Consider the following 24,555-nt stretch of genomic DNA (forward strand, 5'->3'; position numbering starts at 1 on the left):
TCTATGTTTGGACAGTGGTGGTATTTGGACACGGATGGGGGTCGCCACCTCACAGCCTGCCTCTGGGTACAGCAGCGGGACCCCTGGTTGGGGACGTGGCCAGTGTTTCATTGTAGGTAGTTTAGGCTTCCTATGGAATAGTATACAGAGCAGCAGCCATGACACTAGGCCGGGTCTGTAAGCTGTTGGTAATGGCGTCTGGGGCCTCAGGACACTAATGCCGCTTGTCACAGTCAGGTTGCTTCGCTATGGCTGCCATTTCACGGGCAGAGAATGTTCCTATTATAGGCCGCCTAGTGAGCCCTGCCGCGCTGTTTTTACTTTCCCCTCTCCCGCCTCCCTTTGCTCTGCACACTGGCCTGTAACCAGGAGATTTATGACAGCGCTGGCTGAGCACTCAGGAAGTGAGAGCCCGTGCAGCAGCCTGTGGACGTGGTGGTGGCCGCCGGGCAGTGCGGGGCTGCGGGCACTGATTACACGGGAGCGGAGGACGGCGGCTGCGCTGGTAACTATGTCACACAGCAGTGGCTGCTGGGAGGCGGCGGGTTAATGGATAACTCCCCCCAGGGGACCGAGACCTTCTGTGTGGGAAGTTTCTCGGGAACTTTTTCCCCTCATTGCCCGGGATGTGTGAGCCACGTCACCGGGCGCACAGCTGTGCTATTATCATCATGTGTGACCCCAAAATAATCAGACGCAGCCGTGCGGGGGGCGACCCCTTCACGCCCCGGCGGCCACATCTACTGAGCACGGTCCCTGTAACACGAGGCTCCCTGTCACGCGGGGCTCCCTGTCACACGAGGCTCCCTGTCACACGAGGCTCCCTGTCACACGAGGCTCCCTGTCACACGGGGCTCCCTGTCACACGGGGCTCCCTGTCACACGAGGCTCCCTGTCACACGAGGCTCCCTGTCACACGAGGCTCCCTGTCACACGAGGCTCCCTGTCACACGGGGCTCCCTGTCACACGGGGCTCCCTGTCACACGGGGCTCCCTGTCACACGAGGCTCCCTGTCACACGAGGCTCCCTGTCACACGAGGCTCCCTGTCACACGGGGCTCCCTGTCACACGAGGCTCCCTGTCACACGAGGCTCCCTGTCACACGGGGCTCCCTGTCACACGGGGCTCCCTGTCACACGAGGCTCCCTGTCACACGGGGCTCCCTGTCACACGGGGCTCCCTGTCACACGGGGCTCCCTGTCACACGAGGCTCCCTGTCACACGAGGCTCCCTGTCACACGGGGCTCCCTGTCACACGGGGCTCCCTGTCACACGAGGCTCCCTGTCACACGAGGCTCCCTGTCACACGGGGCTCCCTGTCACACGAGGCTCCCTGTCACACGAGGCTCCCTGTCACACGAGGCTCCCTGTCACACGGGGCTCCCTGTCACACGAGGCTCCCCGTCACACGAGGCTCCCCGTCACACGAGGCTCCCCGTCACACGGGGCTCCCCGTCACACGAGGCTCCCCGTCACACGAGGCTCCCCGTCACACGAGGCTCCCCGTCACACGGGGCTCCCCGTCACACGAGGCTCCCCGTCACACGAGGCTCCCCGTCACACGAGGCTCCCCGTCACACGAGGCTCCCCGTCACACGAGGCTCCCCGTCACACGAGGCTCCCCGTCACACGAGGCTCCCTGTCACACGAGGCTCTGGACGCCCAGTCCCCGGGGCTGCTCGGACACTGCTTCCTCCTGACATTGCACCTCATGACAGCCGGAACATTTCTTCTAGATATAACAGAAATCTGACACATTTTTGCAGTTTTTCAAACTTCTAATCTTTGTGCCCTGAATCCACAGAGATCCACAGAGATATGTCACCCAAATTAGTTATTCAGTAACATTTCCCACATGTCTACTTTACATTAGCACAATTTTGGAAACATCATTTCTTTTTGTTCAGAAGTAAGGCTACGTTCACATTTGCGTTGTGCGCCGCTGCGTCGGCGACACAACGCACAACGCAAATAAAAACGAATTTGCGTTTTGCGACGCATGCGTCGTTTTTTGCTGAAATTTGGACGCAAGAAAAATGCAACTTGTTGTGTTTTCTGCGCCCGACGCTTGCGGCAAAAACGCATGCGTTGCACAATGCTGCACAACGCATGTCCATGCGTCCCCCATGTTAAATATAGGGGCGCCTGACGCATGCGTCGCCCGACGCAAACACGCAAAACGCTAATGTGAACGTAGCCTTAGAAGGGTTAATAGTTGACCAGCAATTTCTCATTTTTACAAAACCATTTTTTTTAGGGACCACCTCACATTTGAAGTCATTTGAGGGGTCTATATGATAGAAAATACCCAAGTGTGACACCATTCTAAAAACAGCACCCCTCAAGGTGCTCAAATCCACATTCAAGAAGTTTATTAACCCTTCAGGTGTTTCATGAGAGCTAAAGCAATGTGGAAGGAAAAAAAGAACATTTAACTTTATTTTTCACAATAATGTTTCTTTTAGACCCAATTTTTTCAATTTTCACAAGGATAACAGGAGAAAATAGACCCCCAAATGTGGTGTGCAATCTCTCCTGAGCAGGCCAATGCTCCATATGAGTGGACTGGGGCACTGTTTGGGCGCACGGCGGAGCTTGTAAGGGAAGGAGCGCCATTTGACGTTTGGAATGCAACATTTGCTGGAATAATTAGCGGACACCATGTGGCATTTGCAGAGCCCCTGATGTGCCTAAGGCTGTGTGCACACGCTGCGTTTTTTTCGCATTTTTTCCCCGATAAAAACGCTAAAAAACCGCATACAATAAGCATCCCATCATTTAGAATGAATTCCGCATGTTTTGTGCACATGATACGTTTTCTTCCGCAAAAAAAACGCATCGCGGTAAAAACCGCAACGTGTTCATTAATTTTGTGTTTTTTTTTGCAGATTTCCCACTACAAAATGCATTGGGAAGTATCCGGAAAAAACCGCGGCAAAACCGCGGCAAAAACGCATGCGGTTTTCTTGCGGATTTCTTGCAGATAATGTCCGGTATTTCTCAGGAATTTTCTGCGAGAAATCCTGAGTGTGCACATAGCCTTAGGCCGGCTTCACACTTGCGAGTTTTACGGACGTAAGAGCGCAGAAACTGCGTCCGTAAAACTCGCAAAAAATACGCCACAATTATTCTCTATGCCCCTGCTCCTATCTGCCGTATTATACTGATCAGTATTATACGGCTTTCTACGGCCGTACAAAATCGCAGCATGCTGCGTTTGTCACCGTATTGCGCAAATAAAACGCCAATGAAAGTCTATGGAAGCGTGAAAAATACGGATTACACACGGACAAGCAGTGTGACTTGCGAGAAATACGCAGCGGTGTTAGAGAGAAAAGCCGGTAATTCAGTGCGGTGTACAGTAAAATCACACTGACAGCTTACAGTCCAATAGGTAGAATAAATGTGTACACATAGAATAGGTATATATATATATATATATGTCAGTGAGACACATATATGTATATATATTAATATTTATTCCAGCGCTATACAGCTTGAAAGCCGGTAATTCAATTACCGGCTTTTTCTTTCTCCTTCCTAAACCCGACATGATTTGAGACATGGTTTACATACAGTAAACCATGTCTTCTCTCCATTTTTTTTGCAGATTCCACACTACTAATGTCAGTAGTGTGTATCTGCAAAATTTGGCTGTTCTAGCTCTTAAAATAAAGGGTTAAATGGCGGAAAAAATTGGCGTGGGCTCCCGCGCAATTTTCTCCGCCAGAGTAGTAAAGCCAGTGACTGAGGGCAGTCCTCCTGACACTTCTATATTGATCAGTCCTCCTGACATTCTATATTGATCAGTCCTCCTGACACTTCAATATTGATCAGTCCTCCTGACACTTCTATATTGATCAGTCCTCCTGACACTTCAATATTGATCAGTCCTCCTGACAGGAGGACTGATCAATATTGAAGTGTCAGGAGGACTGATCAATATAGAATGTCAGGAGGACTGATCAATATAGAAGTGTCAGGAGGACAGATCAATATAGAAGTGTCAGGAGGACTGATCAATATAGAGGTGTCAGGAGGACTGATCAATATAGAGGTGTCAGGAGGACTGATCAATATAGAAGTGTCAGGAGGACTGATCAATATAGAAGTGTCAGGAGGACTGATCAATATAGAGGTGTCAGGAGGACTGATCAATATAGAAGTGTCAGGAGGACTAATCAATATAGAAGTGTCAGGAGGACTGATCAATATAGAAGTGTCAGGAGGACTGGTCAATATAGAAGTGTCAGGAGGACTGATCAATATAGAAGTGTCAGGAGGACGATCAATATAAAAGTGTCAGGAGGACTGATCAATATAGAGGTATCAGGAGGACTGATCAATATAGAGGTATCAGGAGGACTGATCAATATAGAAGTGTCAGGAGGACGATCAATATAGAAGTGTCAGGAGGACTGATCAATATAGAAGTGTCAGGAGGACTGATCAATATAGAGGTGTCAGGAGGACGATCAATATAAAAGTGTCAGGAGGACTGATCAATATAGAGGTATCAGGAGGACTGATCAATATAGAAGTGTCAGGAGGACTGATCAATATAGAATGTCAGGAGGACTGATCAATATAGAAGTGTCAGGAGGACTGATCAATATAGAAGTGTCAGGAGGACTGATCAATATAGAATGTCAGGAGGACTGATCAATATAGAAGTGTCAGGGGGACTGATCAATATAGAAGTGTCAGGAGGACTGATCAATATAGAAGTGTCAGGAGGACTGATCAATACAGTAAACCATGTCTTCTTTCCATTTTTTTTGCAGATTCCACACTACTAATGTCAGTAGTGTGTATCTGCAAAATTTGGCCGTTCTAGCTCTTAAAATAAAGGGTTAAATGGCGGAAAAAATTGGCGTGGGCTCCCGCACAATTTTCTCCGCCAGAATGGGAAAGCCAGTGACTGAGGGCAGATATTAATAGCCTGGAGAGGGTCCATGGTTATTGCCCCCCCCCTGGTTAAAAACATCTGCCCCCAGCCACCCCAGAAAAGGCACATCTGGAAGATGCGCCTATTCTGGCACTTGGCCACTCTCTTCCCATTCCCGTGTAGCGGTGGGATATGGGGTAATGAAGGGTTAATGCCACCTTGCTATTGTAAGGTGACATTAAGCCAAATTAATAATGGAGAGGTGTCAATTATGACACCTATCCATTATTAATCCAATTGTAGTAAAGGGTTAAATAAAACACAAACACATTATTTAAAATTATTTTAATGAAATAAAAACAATGGTTGTTGGAGTATTTTATTCTACGCCCAATCCAGTCACTGAAGACCCTCGTTCTGTAAGTAAAAAAACATAATAAACCAACAATATACTTACCTTCCGCAGATCTGTAACGTCCAACGATGTAAATCCTTCTGAAGGGGTTAAAATATTTTGCAGCAAGGAGTTCCGCTAATGCAGGCTGCTCCTTGCTGCAAAACCCCGGGGAATGAGGCTAAATATAGATCAATGATCTATATTTAGCTTCATTTGCGGTGAGGCGCCCTCTGCTGGCTGTTCCTAGATCGTGGGACCTTACCTAGAAAGCCTGGGTTACATCTTCCAGATGTGCCTTTTCTGGGGTGGCTGGGGGCAGATGTTTTTAGCCAGGGGGGGGGGCAATAACCATGGACCCTCTCCAGGCTATTAATATCTGCCCTCAGTCACTGGCTTTCCCATTCTGGCGGAGAAAATTGCGCGGGAGCCCACGCCAATTTTTTCCGCCATTTAACCCTTTATTTTAAGAGCTAGAACGGCCAAATTTTGCAGATACACACTACTGACATTAGTAGTGTGGAATCTGCAAAAAAATGGAGAGAAGACATGGTTTACTGTATGTAAACCATGTCTCAAATCATGTGGGGTTTTAGGAAGAAGAAAGAAAAAGCCGGTAATTGAATTACCGGCTTTCAAGCTGTATAGCGCTGGAATAAATATTAATATATATACATATATGTGTCTACTGACATATATAAATATAAATATATATATATATATATATATATATATATATATATATATATATATATATATATATATTTATATATATAGTATATATATATATATATATTTTTCTTTTTGGGACACATGGATCACTTCTATAGCGGTATGTTGGTTTTGCAAGCCTGCGAGAAAACCACGCAGTACGGATGCCGTACGGATTACATACGGAGGATGCCATGCGCAAAAAACGCTGACACACCCTGCCTACGGAGGAGCTACGGACCACTATTTTCGGGACTTTTCAGCGTATTACGGCCGTAATATACGGACCGTATTTTCATACGCTGAGTGTGAAGCCGGCCTTACAGTGGAAACCCCCCACAAGTGACCCCATGTTGGAAACTACACCCCTCACTGAACTTTATGTGTTCTGAGCACTAGGTGATTCACAGAAGTTTATAATGTTGGGCCATGAAAATAAAAAATCTTTTTTTTCCCACAAAAATGTTATTTAAACCCCAAATTTTGCATTTTCACAAGTGCAATATGAGAAAATGAAACCCAAAATTTGTTGTTCAATTTCTCCTGAGCACGCAGATTCTCCATATGTGGGGGGAAACTTTTGTTTGGGCACACTACAGGGCTCAGAATGTAAGGCCGGCGTCATACTAGTGAGTTTTACGGACGTATGAGAGGCGCAGAAAATTCGGTTTGCATACGGTACAATGATTCTCTATGGCCCAGCTCCTATCTGCCGTATTTTACTGATCCGTATTATACGGTCTTCTACGGCCGTAGAAAATCACAGCATGTTGCGTTTGTCAGCGTATTGCACAAAAAAATCCGCCAATGAAAGTCAATGGGGGCGACAAAAATACGGATTACACACGGATCAACAGTGTGACTTGCGAGAAATACGCAGCTGTGTTCTATAGAAAAGCCGGCAATTCAGTGCGGTGTACAGTAAAATCACACTGACAGGTTAGAATAGAATAGCTCAAATAAATGTCTACACATAGTATAGGTATATATATATATATATATATATATATATATATATATATATATATATATATATATATATATATATATATATATATATATATATATATATATATATATATATTAGATTGTGGCCCTATTCTAACGCATCGGGTATTCTAGAATATGCATGTCCCCGTAGTATATGGACAATGATGATTCCAGAATTCGCGGCAGACTGTGCCCGTCGCTGATTGGTCGAGGCAACCTTTATGACATCATCGTCGCCATGGCAACCATTATGACATCTACGTCGATACTGTGCCCGTCGCTGAATCAGAGACGCGGGATATCTACGTCCTTTATGACATCATCGTCAAGTGTCAGGAGGACTGATCAATATAGAAGTGTCAGGAGGACTGATCAATATAGAAGTGTTAGGAGGACTGATCAATATAGAAGTGTCAGGAGGACTGATCAATATAGAAGTGTCAGGAGGACTGATCAATATAGAAGTGTTAGGAGGACTGATCAATATAGAAGTGTCAGGAGGACTGATCAATATAGAAGTGTCAGGAGGACTGATCAATATAGAAGTGTCAGGAGGACTGATCAATATAGAAGTGTCAGGAGGACTGATCAATATAGAAGTGTCAGGAGGACTGATCAATATAGAAGTGTCAGGAGGACTGATCAATATAGAAGTGTCAGGAGGACTGATCAATATAGAAGTGTCAGGAGGACTGATCAATATAGAAGTGTCAGGAGGACTGATCAATATAGACGTGTCAGGAGGACTGATCAATATAGCAGTGTCAGGAGGACTGATCAATATAGAAGTGTCAGGAGGACTGATCAATATAGAAGTGTCAGGAGGACTGATCAATATAGAATGTCAGGAGGACTGATCAATATAGAAGTGTCAGGATGACTGATCAATATAGCAGTGTCAGGAGGACTGATCAATATAGAAGTGTCAGGAGGACTGATCAATATAGAAGTGTCAGGAGGACTGATCAATATAGAAGTGTCAGGAGGATTGATCAATATAGAAGTGTCAGGAGGACTGATCAATATAGAAGTGTCAGGAGGACTGATCAATATAGAAGTGTCAGGAGGACTGATCAATATAGAAGTGTCAGGAGGACTGATCAATATAGAAGTGTCAGGAGGACTGATCAATATAGACGTGTCAGGAGGACTGATCAATATAGCAGTGTCAGGAGGACTGATCAATATAGAAGTGTCAGGAGGACTGATCAATATAGAAGTGTCAGGAGGACTGATCAATATAGAAGTGTCAGGAGGACTGATCAATATAGAAGTGTCAGGAGGACTGATCAATATTGAAGTGTCAGGAGGACTGATCAATATAGAATGTCAGGAGGACTGATCAATATAGAATGTCAGGAGGACTGATCAATATAGAATGTCAGGAGGACTGATCAATATAGAAGTGTCAGGAGGACTGATCAATATAGAATGTCAGGAGGACTGATCAATATAGAGGTGTCAGGAGGACTGATCAATATAGAAGTGTCAGGAGGACTGATCAATATAGAAGTGTCAGGAGGACTGATCAATATAGAAGTGTCAGGAGGACTGATCAATATAGAAGTGTCAGGAGGACTGATCAATATAGAAGTGTCAGGAGGACTGATCAATATAGAAGTGTCAGGAGGACTGATCAATATAGAAGTGTCAGGAGGACTGATCAATATTGAAGGGTCAGGAAGACTGATCAATATAGAATGTCAGGAGGACTGATCAATATAGAAGTGTCAGGAGGACTGATCAATATTGAAGTGTCAGGAGGGCTGATCAATATAGAATGTCAGGAGGGCTGATCAATATAGAATGTCAGGAGGACTGATCAATATAGAAGTGTCAGGAGGACAGATCAATATTGAAGTGTCAGGAGGACTGATCAATATTGAAGTGTCAGGAGGACTGATCAATATAGAATGTCAGGAGGACTGATCAATATAGAAGTGTCAGGAGGACAGATCAATATAGAAGTGTCAGGAGGACTGATCAATATAGAAGTGTCAGGAGGACTGATCAATATAGAAGTGTCAGGAGGACTGATCAATATAGAATGTCAGGAGGACTGATCAATATAGAAGTGTCAGGAGGACTGATCAATATAGAAGTGTCAGGAGGATTTATGTTGTGAATTCTGTGGCTGAATTCACTCCTGTGGTCACAAGTGGTATTGCAGCCTCTGGGCTTCCTCCCTCAGGTGTTTTGGTGAGCTCGTTGGCTGCCTTGCTATTTAACTCCACCTGAGTCTGTCTTCCTTGCTCCTTGTCAATGTTCCAGTGTTGGTTCTGAGCCACTGCATCTTTCCTGTGGCCTGCTGCTCTGCTAGATAAGTGTTACTTTGTTTTTGTTTCCGTTTTTTCTGTCCAGCTGTGCTATTCTCTTTTGCTGGAAGCTCTGAGACGCAAAGGGTGCACCGCCGTGCCGTTAGTTCGGCACGGTGGGTCTTTTTGCCTCCCTTTGCGTGGTTCTGCTTTAGGGTTTTTTGTAGACTGCATAGTTCTCTTTGCTATCCTCGCTCTGTCTAGAATATCGGGCCTCACTTTGCTGAATCTATTTCATTCCTACGTTTTGTCTTTTCATCTTGCTAACAGTCATTATATGTGGGGGGCTGCCTATTCCTTTGGGGTATTTCTCTGAGGCAAGTCAGGCTTGTATTTCTATCTTCAGGCTAGTCAGCTCCTCAGGCAGTGCCGAGTTGCATAGGTAGTGTTAGGCGCAATCCACTGCTGCTTTTAGTTGTGTGAGGATAGGTTCAGGTATTGCAGTCTGCAGAGATTCCACGTCTCAGAGCTTGTTCTATTGTTTTTGGGTTAATGCCATATCACTGTATGTGCGCTGATTACTGCACACTGTGTTGCCTGATAGCACAGCATAACAGTACAAGGAGCCAAAACCAATGATTCTCAATAGAGGGAAAAAAGAAGTCCTGACATCATTTTTTTTTTTTCCTCAGCTCTGTCTTCAGTTTTTTTTTTTTTTTTCCCCTAGACATTAGAGTGCTTCAGGACACAGCTGTGGACATGGATATTCAGGCTCTGTGCTCCTCAATGGATAATCTCGTTATAAATGTACAAAAGATTCAAGATACAATTGATCAGTAATCTATGCTAGAACCAAGAATTCCTATTCCTGATTTGTTTTTTGGTGACAGAACTAAGTTCCTGAGCTTCAAAAATAATTGTAAGCTATTTCTGGCCTTGAAACCTCATTCTTCTGGTAATCCTATTCAACAGGTTTTGATTATTATTTCTTTTTTGCGCGGCGACCCACAGGACTGGGCGTTTTCTCTTGCGCCAGGAGACCCTGCATTGAGTAATGTTGATGCGTTTTTCCAGGCGCTTGGATTGCTTTACGATGAGCCTAATTCAGTGGATCAGGCTGAGAAAAATTTGCTGGCTTTATGCCAGGGTCAGGATGATGTAGAAGTATATTGTCAGAAATTTAGGAAATGGTCAGTACTCACTCAGTGGAATGAATCTGCGCTGGCAGCTTTGTTCAGAAAGGGTCTCTCTGAAGCTCTTAAGGATGTCATGGTGGGATTTCCTATGCCTGCTGGTTTGAATGAGTCTATGTCCTTGGCCATTCAGATCGGTCGTCGCTTGCGCGAGCGTAAATCTGTGCACCATCTGGCGGTATTGTCTGAGAGTAAACCTGAGCCTATGCAGTGCGACAGGACTATGACTAAAGTTGAACGGCAAGAACACAGACGTCTGAACAGGCTGTGTTTCTACTGTGGTGATTCCACTCATGCTATTTCTAATTGTCCTAAGCGCACTAGGCGGTTCGATAGCTCTGCCGTCATTGGTACTGTACAGTCCAAATTCCTTCTGTCCATTACCTTGATATGCTCTTTGTCATCGTATTCTGTCATGGCGTTTGTGGATTCAGGCGCTGCCCTGAATCTGATGGATTTGGATTATGCTAAACGTTGTGGATTTTTCTTGGAGCCTTTGCGGTGTCCTATTCCGTTGAGAGGAATTGATGCTACACCTTTGGCCAAGAATAAACCTCAATACTGGGCCCAGCTGACCATGTGCATGGCTCCTGCACATCAGGAAGTTATTCGCTTTCTGGTACTGCATAATCTGCATGATGTGGTCGTGTTGGGGTTGCCATGGCTACAAACCCATAATCCAGTATTAGATTGGAACTCTATGTCGGTAACCAGCTGGGGTTGTCAGGGAGTACATGGTGATGTTCCATTTTTGTCTATTTCGTCATCCATTCCTTCTGACATCCCAGAGTTCTTGTCTGACTTTCAGGATGTATTTGAAGAGCCCAAGTCTGATGCCCTACCTCCGCATAGGAATTGTGATTGTGCTATCAATTTGATTCCTGGTAGTAAATTCCCTAAGGGTCGTTTATTTAATTTGTCCGTGCCTGAACACACCGCTATGCGCAGTTATGTGAAAGAATCCCTGGAGAAGGGACATATTCGCCCATCGTCATCACCACTGGGAGCAGGGTTCTTCTTTGTAGCCAAGAAGGATGGTTCGCTGAGACCGTGTATTGATTACCGCCTTCTTAATAAGATCACTATTAAGTTTCAGTATCCCTTGCCATTGATATCTGACTTGTTTGCTCGGATTAAGGGGGCTAGTTGGTTTACTAAGATTGATCTTCGTGGTGCGTATAATCTGGTGAGAATCAGGCAGGGAGATGAATGGAAAACGGCATTTAATACGCCCGAGGGTCATTTTGAGTATCTGGTGATGCCGTTCGGACTTGCCAATGCTCCATCTGTGTTTCAGTCTTTTATGCATGACATTTTCCGTGAGTATCTGGATAAATTCCTGATTGTTTACTTGGATGAAATTTTGATCTTCTCTGATGATTGGGAGTCTCATGTGAAGCAAGTCAGAATGGTTTTCCAGGTACTGCGTGCCAATTCCTTGTTCGTGAAGGGATCAAAGTGTCTCTTCGGTGTGCAGAAAGTTTCATTTTTGGGGTTCATCTTTTCCCCTTCTACTATCGAGATGGATCCGGTTAAGGTCCAGGCCATCCAGGATTGGACTCAGCCGACATCTGTGAAAAGTCTGCAGAAATTCCTGGGCTTTGCTAATTTTTATCGTCGCTTCTTCTGTAATTTTTCTAGCATTGCCAGACCATTGACCGATTTGACCAAGAAGGGTGCTGATTTGGTTAATTGGTCTTCTGCTGCCAGTGGGTTGCTTTTGCCCTTGCCGGTCCCGAAGAGGCCTTGGACACATATTTCGATGGATTTCATTTCTGACCTTCCCGTTTCTCAAAAGATGTCGGTCATTTGGGTGGTCTGTGATCGCTTTTCTAAAATGGTCCATCTGGTGCCCTTGGTTAAATTGCCTTCCTCCTCTGATTTGGTGCCTTTGTTCTTCCAGCATGTGGTTCGTTTGCATGGCATTCCTGAGAATATTGTTTCCGACAGAGGTTCCCAGTTTGTCTCGAGGTTCTGGCGAGCCTTTTGTGGTAGGATGGGCATTGACCTATCTTTTTCCTCGGCCTTCCATCCTCAGACTAATGGCCAGACCGAACGAACCAATCAGACCTTGGAAACATATCTGAGATGTTTTGTTTCTGCTGACCAGGATGATTGGGTGTCATTTTTGCCGTTGGCTGAGTTCGCCCTTAATAATCGGGCCAGCTCGGCTACCTTGGTCTCTCCATTTTTCTGCAATTCTGGGTTCCATCCTCGTTTCTCTTCAGGACAGGTTGAGTCTTCGGACTGTCCTGGTGTGGATTCTGTGGTGGACAGGTTGCAGCAGATCTGGACTCAGGTAGTGGACAATTTGACCTTGTCCCAGGAGAAGGCTCAGCTTTTCGCTAATCGTAGACGCCGTGTGGGTCCCCGACTTCGTGTTGGGGATCTGGTTTGGTTATCTTCTCGTCATATTCCTATGAAGGTTTCCTCTCCTAAATTTAAACCTCGTTTTATTGGTCCGTATAGGATTTCTGAGATTCTCAATCCGGTGTCTTTTCGTCTGACCCTCCCAGACTCCTTTTCCATACATAATGTATTCCATAGGTCGTTGTTGAGAAGATACGTGGCACCTATGGTTCCATCTGTGGAGCCTCCTGCCCCTGTTTTGGTGGAGGGGGAATTGGAGTATATTGTGGAGAAAATTTTGGATTCTCGTGTCTCTAGACGGAAACTCCAGTATCTGGTCAAATGGAAGGGTTATGCTCAGGAGGATAATTCCTGGGTTTTTGCCTCTGATGTCCATGCCCCATATCTTGTTCGTGCCTTTCATGTGGCTCATCCTGGTCGGCCTGGGGGTTCTGGTGAGGGTTCAGTGACCCCTCCTCAAGGGGGGGGTACTGTTGTGAATTCTGTGGCTGAATTCACTCCTGTGGTCACAAGTGGTATTGCAGCCTCTGGGCTTCCTCCCTCAGGTGTTTTGGTGAGCTCGTTGGCTGCCTTGCTATTTAACTCCACCTGAGTCTGTCTTCCTTGCTCCTTGTCAATGTTCCAGTGTTGGTTCTGAGCTACTGCATCTTTCCTGTGGCCTGCTGCTCTGCTAGATAAGTGTTACTTTGTTTTTGTTTCCGTTTTTTCTGTCCAGCTGTGCTATTCTCTTTTGCTGGAAGCTCTGAGACGCAAAGGGTGCACCGCCGTGCCGTTAGTTCGGCACGGTGGGTCTTTTTGCCCCCCTTTGCGTGGTTCTGCTTTAGGGTTTTTTGTAGACTGCATAGTTCTCTTTGCTATCCTCGCTCTGTCTAGAATATCGGGCCTCACTTTGCTGAATCTATTTCATTCCTACGTTTTGTCTTTTCATCTTGCTAACAGTCATTATATGTGGGGGGCTGCCTATTCCTTTGGGGTATTTCTCTGAGGCAAGTCAGGCTTGTATTTCTATCTTCAGGCTAGTCAGCTCCTCAGGCAGTGCCGAGTTGCATAGGTAGTGTTAGGCGCAATCCACTGCTGCTTTTAGTTGTGTGAGGATAGGTTCAGGTATTGCAGTCTGCAGAGATTCCACGTCTCAGAGCTTGTTCTATTGTTTTTGGGTTATTGCCATATCACTGTATGTGCGCTGATTACTGCACACTGTGTTGCCTGATAGCACAGCATAACAGATTTATCAATCTAGAGGTGTCAGGAGGACTGATCAATAAAGAGGTGTCAGGAGGACTGATCAATATAGAGGTGTCAGGAGGACTGATCAATATAGAATGTCAGGAGGACTGATCAATATAGAAGTGTCAGGAGGACTGATCAATATAGAAGTGTCAGGAGGACTGATCAATATAGAAGTGTCAGGAGGACTGATCAATACAGAAGTGTCAGGAGGACTGATCAATACAGAAGTGTCAGGAGGACTGATCAATATAGAAGTGTCAATCAGACTGGCGGCCTCGACCAATCAGAGACGCGGGATTTCTACGTCGATGCTGTGCCGGTCTCTGATTGGTCGAGGCCTGGCGGCCTCGACCAATCAGAGAGCCGGGATTTCCAGGACAGACAGACAGACAGACAGACAGACAGACAGACAGACAGACAGACAGACAGACAGACAGACAGACGGAAAAACCCTTAGGCAATTATATATATAGAAGATATATATATATATATATATATATATATATATATATATATATATTTATACATTTATATTGGTATATGGTGTCCATCCTGGTATGTGCTGCTCCATCCTGCGTCCCCATCCTGTCATGTGCTGCTCCATCCTGCGTCCCCATCCTGTCATGTGCTGCTCCATCCTGCGTCCCCATCCTGTCATGTGCTGCTCCATCCTGCGTCCCCATCCTGTCATGTGCTGCTCCATCCTGCGTCCCCATCCTGTCATGTGCTGCTCCATCCTGCGTCCCCATCCTGTCATGTGCTGCTCCATCCTGCGTCCCCATCCTGTCATGTGCTGCTCCATCCTGCGTCCCCATCCTGTCATGTGCTGCTCCATCCTGCGTCCCCATCCTGTCATGTGCTGCTCCATCCTGCGCCCCCATTCTGTCATGTGCTGCTCCCATCCTGTGCCCCCATTCTGTGATGTGCTGCACCCATCCTGCGCCCCCATTCTGTGATGTGCTTCTCCCATCCTGCGCCCCCCATCCTGTCATGTGCTGCTCCATCCTGCGTCTCCATCCTGTCATGAGCTGCTCCCATCCTGCGCCCCATCCTGTCATGTGCTGCACCCATCCTGCGCCCCCATTCTGTCATGTGCTGCTCCCATCCTGTGCCCCCATTCTGACATGTGCTGCTCCCATCCTGCGCCCCCATTCTGACATGTGCTGCACCCATCCTGCGCCTCCATTCTGACATGTGCTGCACCCATCCTGCGCCTCCATTCTGACATGTGCTGCACCCATCCTGCGCCTCCATTCTGACATGTGCTGCACCCATCCTGCGCCTCCATTCTGTGATTTGCTGCTCCCATCCTGTGCCCCCATCCTGTCATGTGCTGCTCCCATCTTGCGCCCCCGTTCTGTCATGTGCTGCTTCCATCCTGTGCCCCCGTTCTGTCATGTGCTGCTTCCATCCTGCGCCCCCGTTCTGTCATGTGCTGCTGCCATCCTGCGCCCCCGTTTTGTCATGTGCTGCTCCCATCCTGCGCCCCCGTTTTGTCATGTGCTGCCCTATTCTGTCATGTGCTGCCCCCTTCCTGCGCCCCCGTTCTGACATGTGCTGCACCCATCCTGCGCCTCCATTCTGTGATTTGCTGCTCCCATCCTGTGCCCCCATCCTGTCATGTGCTGCTCCCATCTTGCGCCCCCGTTCTGTCATGTGCTGCTTCCATCCTGTGCCCCCGTTCTGTCATGTGCTGCTTCCATCCTGCGCCCCCGTTCTGTCATGTGCTGCTGCCATCCTGCGCCCCCGTTTTGTCATGTGCTGCTCCCATCCTGCGCCCCCGTTTTGTCATGTGCTGCCCTATTCTGTCATGTGCTGCCCCCTTCCTGCGCCCCCGTTCTGTCATGTGCTGCTCCCATCCTGCGCCACCATTCTGTAATTTGCTGCTCCCATCCATATGCCCCATACGCTGCTCCATAAAGGTTTATGGCCCCCATAAGATGCTCCGTAGTATATGCCGCGTACACTGCTCCATTATGGTTTATGGCCCCCATAAGATGCTCCATATTATATGCCCCATGCACTGCTCCATTATGGTTGATGGCCCCCATAAGATGCTCCATAGTATATGTCCCCATACACTGCTCCATTATGGTTGATGGCCCCCATAAGATGCTCCATAGTATATGCCCCCGAACACTGCTCCATTATGGTTGATGGCCCCATAAGATGCTCCATTGTATTATACAGTGCCTACAAGTAGTATTCAACCCCCTGCAGATTTAGCAGGTTTAATAAGATGCAAATAAGTTAGAGCCTTCAAACAAGAGCAGGATTTATTAACAGATGCATAAATCTTACAAACCAAAAAGTTTTGTTGCTCAGTTAAATTTTTATAAATTGTAAACATAAAAGTGTGGGTCAATTATTATTCAACCCCTAGGTTTAATATTTTGTGGAATAACCTTTGTTTGCAATTACAGCTAATAATCGTCTTTTAGAAGACCTGATCAGGCCGGCACAGGTCTCTGGAGTTATCTTGGCCCACTCCTCCATGCAGATCTTCTCCAAGTTATCTAGGTTCTTTGGGTGTCTCATGTGGACTTTAATCTTGAGCTCCTTCCACAAGTTTTCAATTGGGTAAAGGTCAGGAGACTGACTAGGCCACTGTAACACCTTGATTTTTTGCCTCTTGAACCAGGCCTTGGTTTTCTTGGCTGTGTGCTTTGGGTCGTTGTCTTGTTGGAAGATGAAATGACGACCCATCTTAAGATCCTTGATGGAGGAGCGGAGGTTCTTGGCCAAAATCTCCAGGTAGGCCGTGCTATCCATCTTCCCATGGATGCGGACCAGATGGCCAGGTTCCTTGGCTGAGAAACAGCCCCACAGCATGATGCTGCCACCACCATGCTTGACTGTAGGGATGGTATTCTTGGGGTCGTATGCAGTGCCATCCAGTCTCCAAACGTCACATGTGTGGTTGGCACCAAAGATCTCGATCTTGGCCTCATCAGACCAGAGAACCTTGAACCAGTCAGTCTCAGAGTCCTCCAAGTGATCATGAGCAAACTGTAGATGAGCCTTGACATGACGCTTTGAAAGTAAAGGTACCTTACGGGCTCGTCTGGAACGGAGACCATTGCGGTGGAGTACGTTACTTATGGTATTGACTGAAACCAATGTCCCCACTCTCATGAGATCTTCCCGGAGCTCCTTCCTTGTTGTCCTTGGGTTAACCTTGACTCTTCGGACAAGCCTGGCCTCGGCACGGGAGGAAACTTTCAAAGGCTGTCCAGGCCGTGGAAGGCTAACAGTAGTTCCATAAGCCTTCCACCTCCAGATGATGCTCCCAACAGTGGAGACAGGTAGGCCCAACTTCTTGGAAAGGGTTTTGTACCCCTTGCCAGCCTTGTGACCCTCCACGATCTTGTCTCTGATGGCCTGGAATGCTCCTTTGTCTTTCCCATGTTGACCATGTATGAGTGCTGTTCACAAGTTTGGGGAGGGTCTTAAATAGTCAGAAAAGCCTGGAAAAAGAGATAATTAATCCAAACATGTGAAGCTCATTGTTCTTTGTGCCTGAACTACTTCTTAATACTTTAGGGGAACCAAACAGAATTCTGGTGGATTGAGGGGTTGAATAATAAATGACCCTCTGAAAAGACTTTTCACAATTTAAAAAAAACAAAACAAAGAAATAACATTCTTTTTTGCTGCAGTGTATTTCACACTTCCAGGCTGATCTACGGTCCAAATGTCACAATGCCAAGTTAATTCCAAATGTGTAAACCTGCTAAATCTGCAGGGGGTTGAATACTACTTGTAGGCACTGTATGCCCCGTATGCTGCTGCGATATATAAAAAAAAAAAATACCATACTCGCCTATCGTCGCTGGCCGCCGAGTGCTGGGGGGCCTGAGCAGGCGGGGACACCGGCGCGCTGTGCGGTCAGGTGCCGGAGTCGCCGCTAGCTCAGGCCCCCGACACTTGCTATAGTCACCTGGCCCTGATCCAGCGCTGCCCGCCGCTTCTTCCGGGTCCCCTGGCTGTGACTGTTCAGTCAGAGGGCGGCGCGCATTAAGCGCGTCATCACACCCTCTGAACTGTGAACGTCACAGGCAGAGGACCCGGAAGAGAGCGGCGGGCAGCGCTGGAACGGGACAGGCAGGTGAATATAGCTCATACTTACCCTCCTAGCGCGTCCCTGCCTCTCCGTTGGAGATCGCAGTGTGCGTTCAGTGCTTACGCATACCGCGATCTCCTTGGAGCGTCACTCTCTGGGGTCCAGACTGCGCCGGCGCAGTCTATAAAGGCTTCGGACAGAGTGACGCTCCCAGCGTTATATTATAGATATATATGTCAGTGAGACACACACACACATTATATATATATATATATATATATATATATATATATATATATATATATATATATATATATATATATATATATATATACATATACAGTGGGGCAAAAAAGTATTTAGTCAGTCAGCAATAGTGCAAGTTCCACCACTTAAAAAGATGAGAGGCGTCTGTAATTTACATCATAGGTAGACCTCAACTATGGGAGACAAACTGAGAAATAAAAATCCAGAAAATCACGTTGTCTGTTTTTTTAACAATTTATTTGCATATTATGGTGGAAAATAAGTATTTGGTCAGAAACAAACAATCAAGATTTCTGGCTCTCACAGACCTGTAACTTCTTCTTTAAGAGTCTCCTCTTTCCTCCACTCATTACCTGTAGTAATGGCACCTGTTTAAACTTGTTATCAGTATAAAAAGACACCTATGCACACCCTCAAACAGTCTGACTCCAAACTCCACTATGGTGAAGACCAAAGAGCTGTCAAAGGACACCAGAAACAAAATTGTAGCCCTGCACCAGGCTGGGAAGACTGAATCTGCAATAGCCAACCAGCTTGGAGTGAAGAAATCAACAGTGGGAGCAATAATTAGAAAATGGAAGACATACAAGACCACTGATAATCTCCCTCGATCTGGGGCTCCACGCAAAATCCCACCCCGTGAGGTCAGAATGATCACAAGAACGGTGAGCAAAAATCCCAGAACCACGCGGGGGGACCTAGTGAATGAACTGCAGAGAGCTGGGACCAATGTAACAAGGCCTACCATAAGTAACACACTACGCCACCATGGACTCAGATCCTGCAGTGCCAGACGTGTCCCAATGCTTAAGCCAGTACATGTCCGGGCCCGTCTGAAGTTTGCTAGAGAGCATTTGGATGATCCAGAGGAGTTTTGGGAGAATGTCCTATGGTCTGATGAAACCAAACTGGAACTGTTTGGTAGAAACACAACTTGTCGTGTTTGGAGGAAAAAGAATACTGAGTTGCATCCATCAAACACCATACCTACTGTAAAGCATGGTGGTGGAAACATCATGCTTTGGGGCTGTTTCTCTGCAAAGGGGCCAGGACGACTGATTCGGGTACATGAAAGAATGAATGGGGCCATATATCGTGAGATTTTGAGTGCAAACCTCCTTCCATCAGCAAGGGCATTGAAGATGAAACGTGGCTGGGTCTTTCAACATGACAATGATCCAAAGCACACCGCCAGGGCAACGAAGGAATAGCTTCGTAAGAAGCATTTCAAGGTCCTGGAGTGGCCTAGCCAGTCTCCAGATCTCAACCCTATAGAAAACCTTTGGAGGGAGTTGAAAGTCCGTGTTGCCAAGCGAAAAGCCAAAAACATCACTGCTCTAGAGGAGATCTGCATGGAGGAATGGGCCAACATACCAACAACAGTGTGTGGCAACCTTGTGAAGACTTACAGTAAACGTTTGACCTCTGTCATTGCCAACAAAGGATATATTACAAAGTATTGAGATGAAATTTTGTTTCTGACCAAATACTTTTTTTCCACCATAAAATGCAAATAAAATGTTAAAAAACTGACAATGTGATTTTCTGGATTTTTTTTTCTCAGTTTGTCTCCCATAGTTCAGGTCTACCTATGATGTAAATTACAGACGCCTCTCATCTTTTTAAGTGGTGGAACTTGCACTATTGCTGACTGACTAAATACTTTTTTGCCCCACTGTATATATATATATCTCATACAGCGCTAGATAGCAGAAAAGCCGGTAATTCAATTGCCGGCTTTTGCTATCTCCTTCCCAAACCCGACAGGATATGAGACATGGTTTACATACAGTAAACCATCTCGTATCCCTTCTTTTATTACATATTCCTCTTTAGTAATGTTAGAAGTGTGTATGTGCAAAATTTGGGCGCTCTAGCTGGTAAAATAAAGGGTTAAATCGCGGAAAAAAACTGGCGTGGGCTCCCGTGCAATTTTCTCCGCCAGAATGGGAAAGCCGGTGACTGAGGGCAGATATTAATAGCCTAGAGAGGGACCATGGTTATAGGACCCCCCCGGCTAAAAACATCTGCCCCCAGCCACCCGAGAAAAGGCACATCTGGAAGATGCGCTTATTCTGGCATTTGGCCACTCTCTTCCCATTCCCGTGTAGCGGTGGGATATGGGGTAATAAAGGGTTAATGTCACCTTGCTATTGTAAAGTGACATTAAGCCAGGTTAATAATGGAGAGGCGTCAATAAGACACCTATCCATTATTAATCCTATAGTAATAAAGGGTTAATAATACACACACACATTTTGAAAAAAGTATTTTAATGAAATAAAGATACAGGGTGTTGTAATAGTTTATTATACTCTCAATCCAATTGAAGACCCTTGTCACCTGAAACAAAGTTAAAATAAAAAACCAGCAATATCACATACCTTCCGTCGTTCAGTCTTGTCCCACGCTGTAAATCCATCTGAAGGGGTTAAAGGGAACCTATCACCCCGAAAATCGCGGGTGAGGTAAGCCCACCGGCATCAGGGGCTTATCTGCAGTATTCTGTATTGCTGTAGATAAGCCCCCGATGTTACCTGAAAAAGGAGAAAAAGACGTTAGATTATACTCACCCAGGGGCGGTCCCGCAGCTGGTCAGGTCGGATGGGTGTCTCCGGTCCGCTGCGGCACCTCCCATCTTCATTACAAGACGTCCTCTTCTGATCTTCAGCCACGGCTCCGGCGCAGGCGTACTTTGCTCTGCCCTGTTGAGGGCAGACAAAGTACTGCAGTGCGCAGGCGCCGGGCCTCTGACCTTTCCGGCGCCTGCGCACTGCAGTACTATCCTCTGCCCTCAAGAGGGCAGAGCAAAGTACGCCTGCGTCGGAGCCGTGGCTGAAGATCAGAAGAGGACGTCTTGTAATGAAGATGGGAGGCGCCGCAGCGGACCAGAGACGCCCATCTGACCTGATCAGCAGCGGGACCGCCCCTGGGTGAGTATAATATACCGTCTTTTTCTCCTCTTTCAGGTAACATCGGGGGCTTATCTACAGCATTACAGAATGCTGCAGATAAGTCCCTGATGCCGGTGGGCTTACCTCACCCGCGATTTTCGGGGTGACAGGTTCACTTTAAATAATTTTACAAGCAGAAGCTCTGCTAATGCAGCCGCCCTGCCTGTAAAAACCCGGAAAGTAGCTACCTAGACTTGCTTTGCTGCGCCCCCTGCTGGTACAACCTCAGATGAACTCGAGCGTGGGAATTTTTCTGAATATTTTCTCATGCTGGAGTTCATCTGAGGTTATGCCAGCAGGGGGCGCAGATTGAACGTACACCAGGAATTTAGGAGTTGTTTTCTGTTTTTTTTATTTTTTTTTATGCCGTTCCTCATTTGGTAAAATTGATAAGGAAGCTTTATTCTTCAGGTCAGTACAATTACAGGAATACCACATTTATATATTTTTTTTATGTTTTGGCGCCTTTACACAATAAAAAGTATTTTATAGAAAAAATTATTTAGTTTGCATCGCTTTATTCTGAGAGCTATAACTTCTAAATTTTTTCGCTGATGGAGCTGTATGGCGGCTTCATCTGCTGATCATGATGTACATATATTGCAAATGTCGGGAAGGGGTTAATGTGTTGGAGGCAGTCATATGGCAGAGACGCTATGGTTCAATTATCACAGTGAGTTTGTAAGGCTACTTTCACACATCAGTTTTTTGCCGTCAGGCTGAATCCGACAAATTTTTATAAAACGGATTCGTCACAAATTGTGAAAAACTGATGCAACGGATCCGGTATTTTGCCTCATCCGACTAGCTGATCCTCAGGCTAGGAGAGAGAGCGAGTGAGAGACCAAAGAATGGAAAACGCATGCTTACTTAAAAAAAACGGAATCCGTCTCCGGATTCCATCATTTGACATATCCGGTGCCATAGGGTTCCATTATAGCAAACGACGGACGGCGACGGATCCGTCACTGTCCATTTTTTCGACGGACAAAAAAAACGTTCCTCTGTCCGTTTTTTCCGGCCGCTGGAAAACGAATTTTCGACAGATGAAATGTGAGGCCATCCGTCGCCAATACAAGTCTTTGAGAAAAAAACTGATCCGGTGGCAACTTTTGCCGGATCCGTTTTTTTCAAAATTTGCCGGATTGTGCCTGACGGCAAAAAACTGATGTGTGAAAGCAGCCTTAGGGTAAGTTCCCACAGGGCGTTTTTGCTGCATTTTTTTGCTGCGTTTTTTTATGCTAATATTCAGCTGCTTTTTACAATACCAGCAAAGCCTATGAGATTTCAGAAATCTCATGCACACACAAGTATCATTATTTGCTGCGTTTTTGCTGCTGAAAATCCAAGGACATTAGCATGGACAAAGAGAAAAAAAAAAGCAGCAAAAAAATGCACCAAAAACGCACCTAAACCTGCGTTTTTGACGCAGCTTTGTTCCTGCCAAGAAGATCAGGTTTTGCTGCAGAAAAAAAGCAGCAAAAATGCCCTGTGTGAACTTACCCTAACACTGTATTTTTTTGCAAAAAAACGCAGTATCTTATATTTCCTGCAAAGTGGATGGTATGTATAGAAATCTCCTGCCCACTGGGCTTATTTACTCAGTGTCGCTGCTTTACGGGTTTCAAATCCTCAACATGACAATTATTTTTGCAGTTACGCGGTGTTTTATGTGCAGATTTTTCTAGAATTGCATTAATGCGGAAAATCTGCAGGGGAAACACACGTATAATCCGCACATGAGTGCAGAAAAAAAAAAAAATTGTTACAAATTGGGTATAGCAGTAAAATGCAGGATGTTTTGTAAATGTTTTGATAAGCATTTTATGGTAAAAATGTACCATATATACTCGAGTATAAGCCGCCCCGAGTATAAGCCGAGACACCTAATTCTGCAACAAAAAACTGGTAGAACTTATTGACTCGAGTATAAGCCTAGGGTGGAAAATGGAGCAGCTACCGGTAAATGTGAAAAATAAAAACAGATACCAATAAAAGTAAAATTAATTGAGACATCAGTAGGTTAAGTGTTTTTGAATATCCATATTGAATCAGGAGCCCCATATAATGCTCCATACAGTTCATTATGGCCCCATAAGATGCTCCATAATAAAATATGCCCCACATAATGCTTCATACAGTTTTTTTATGGCCCCATAAGATGCTCCATATACAAATATGCCCCATATAATGCTCCATGCAATTCTTTATGGCCACATAGATGCCCCATATAATGCTCCATGCAGTTCTTTATGGCCCCATAGATGCCCCATATAATGCTCCATGCAGTTCTTTATGGTCCCATAGATGCCCCATATAATGCTCCATGCAGTTCTTTATGGCCCCATAGATGCCCCATATAATGCTCCATGCAGTTCTTTATGGCCCCATAGATGCCCCATATAATGCTCCATGCAGTTCTTTATGGCCCCATAGATGCCCCATATAATGCTCCATACAGTTCATTGTGGCCCCATAGATGCTCCATGCAGTTCTTTATGGCCCCATATAATGCTCCATGCAGTTCTTTATGGCCCCATAGATGCCCAATATAATGCTCCATGCAGTTCTTTATGGCCCCATAGATGCCCCATATAATGCTCCATGCAGTTCTTTATGGCCCCATAGATGCCCCATATAATGCTCCATACAGTTCATTGTGGCCCCATAGATGCTCCATGCAGTTCTTTATGGCCCCATAGATGCCCAATATAATGCTCCATGCAGTTCATTATGGCCGCAAAGATGCCCCATATAACATTGTGCCACATGTGTAATGCTGCTGCTGCACTTTAAAAAAAATGACATACTCACCTCTTGTCGCTGCCCGCTGCTCCTCAGCGTCCCGTCTCTCCGCAGTAAATGTTCAGGCAGAGGTCGGCGCGCACACTAATACGTCATCGCGCCCTCTGACCTGAACAGTCCCAGCAAGAGGACGCGGAAGACTGAGCGTCAGTGGAGCGCGGATAGGTGAATATGAAATACTCACCTGCTCCTGGCGCAGTCCATGCATGTCCCACGGTCTTCGGGCGCGGCAGCTTCTTCCTGTAGTGAGCGGTCACATGGTACCGCTCATTACAGTAATGAATATGCAGCTCCACCCCTATGGGAGTGGAGTCCATATTCATTACTTTAATGAGCGGTACCACATGACCGCTGAACAGGGGAAGAAGCTGCCGTGCCCGAAGACCGTGGGACATGCAGGGAGCGCGCCAGGAGCAGGTGAGTATTTGACAGTC

At 46.1% G+C, this 24,555-nt stretch overlaps 1 protein-coding gene across 1 annotated transcript in view; it reads left to right on the plus strand.

Moving 5' to 3' along the window:
• Positions 1-367: 367 nt before the first annotated feature.
• NLRX1 (NLR family member X1) overlaps positions 368-24,555 on the plus strand; it is a 105,766-nt gene continuing 81,578 nt past the window's right edge. Inside the window, exon 1 of the mRNA XM_069742126.1 lies at positions 368-505. The gene's annotated coding sequence lies outside the window, so the exon portion shown is untranslated. The remainder of the gene's footprint in view (positions 506-24,555) is intronic.

The sequence above is a fragment of the Ranitomeya imitator genome, chromosome 10 (genome assembly GCF_032444005.1).
Source record: "Ranitomeya imitator isolate aRanImi1 chromosome 10, aRanImi1.pri, whole genome shotgun sequence".
Classification (NCBI taxonomy): Eukaryota; Metazoa; Chordata; class Amphibia; order Anura; family Dendrobatidae; genus Ranitomeya; species Ranitomeya imitator.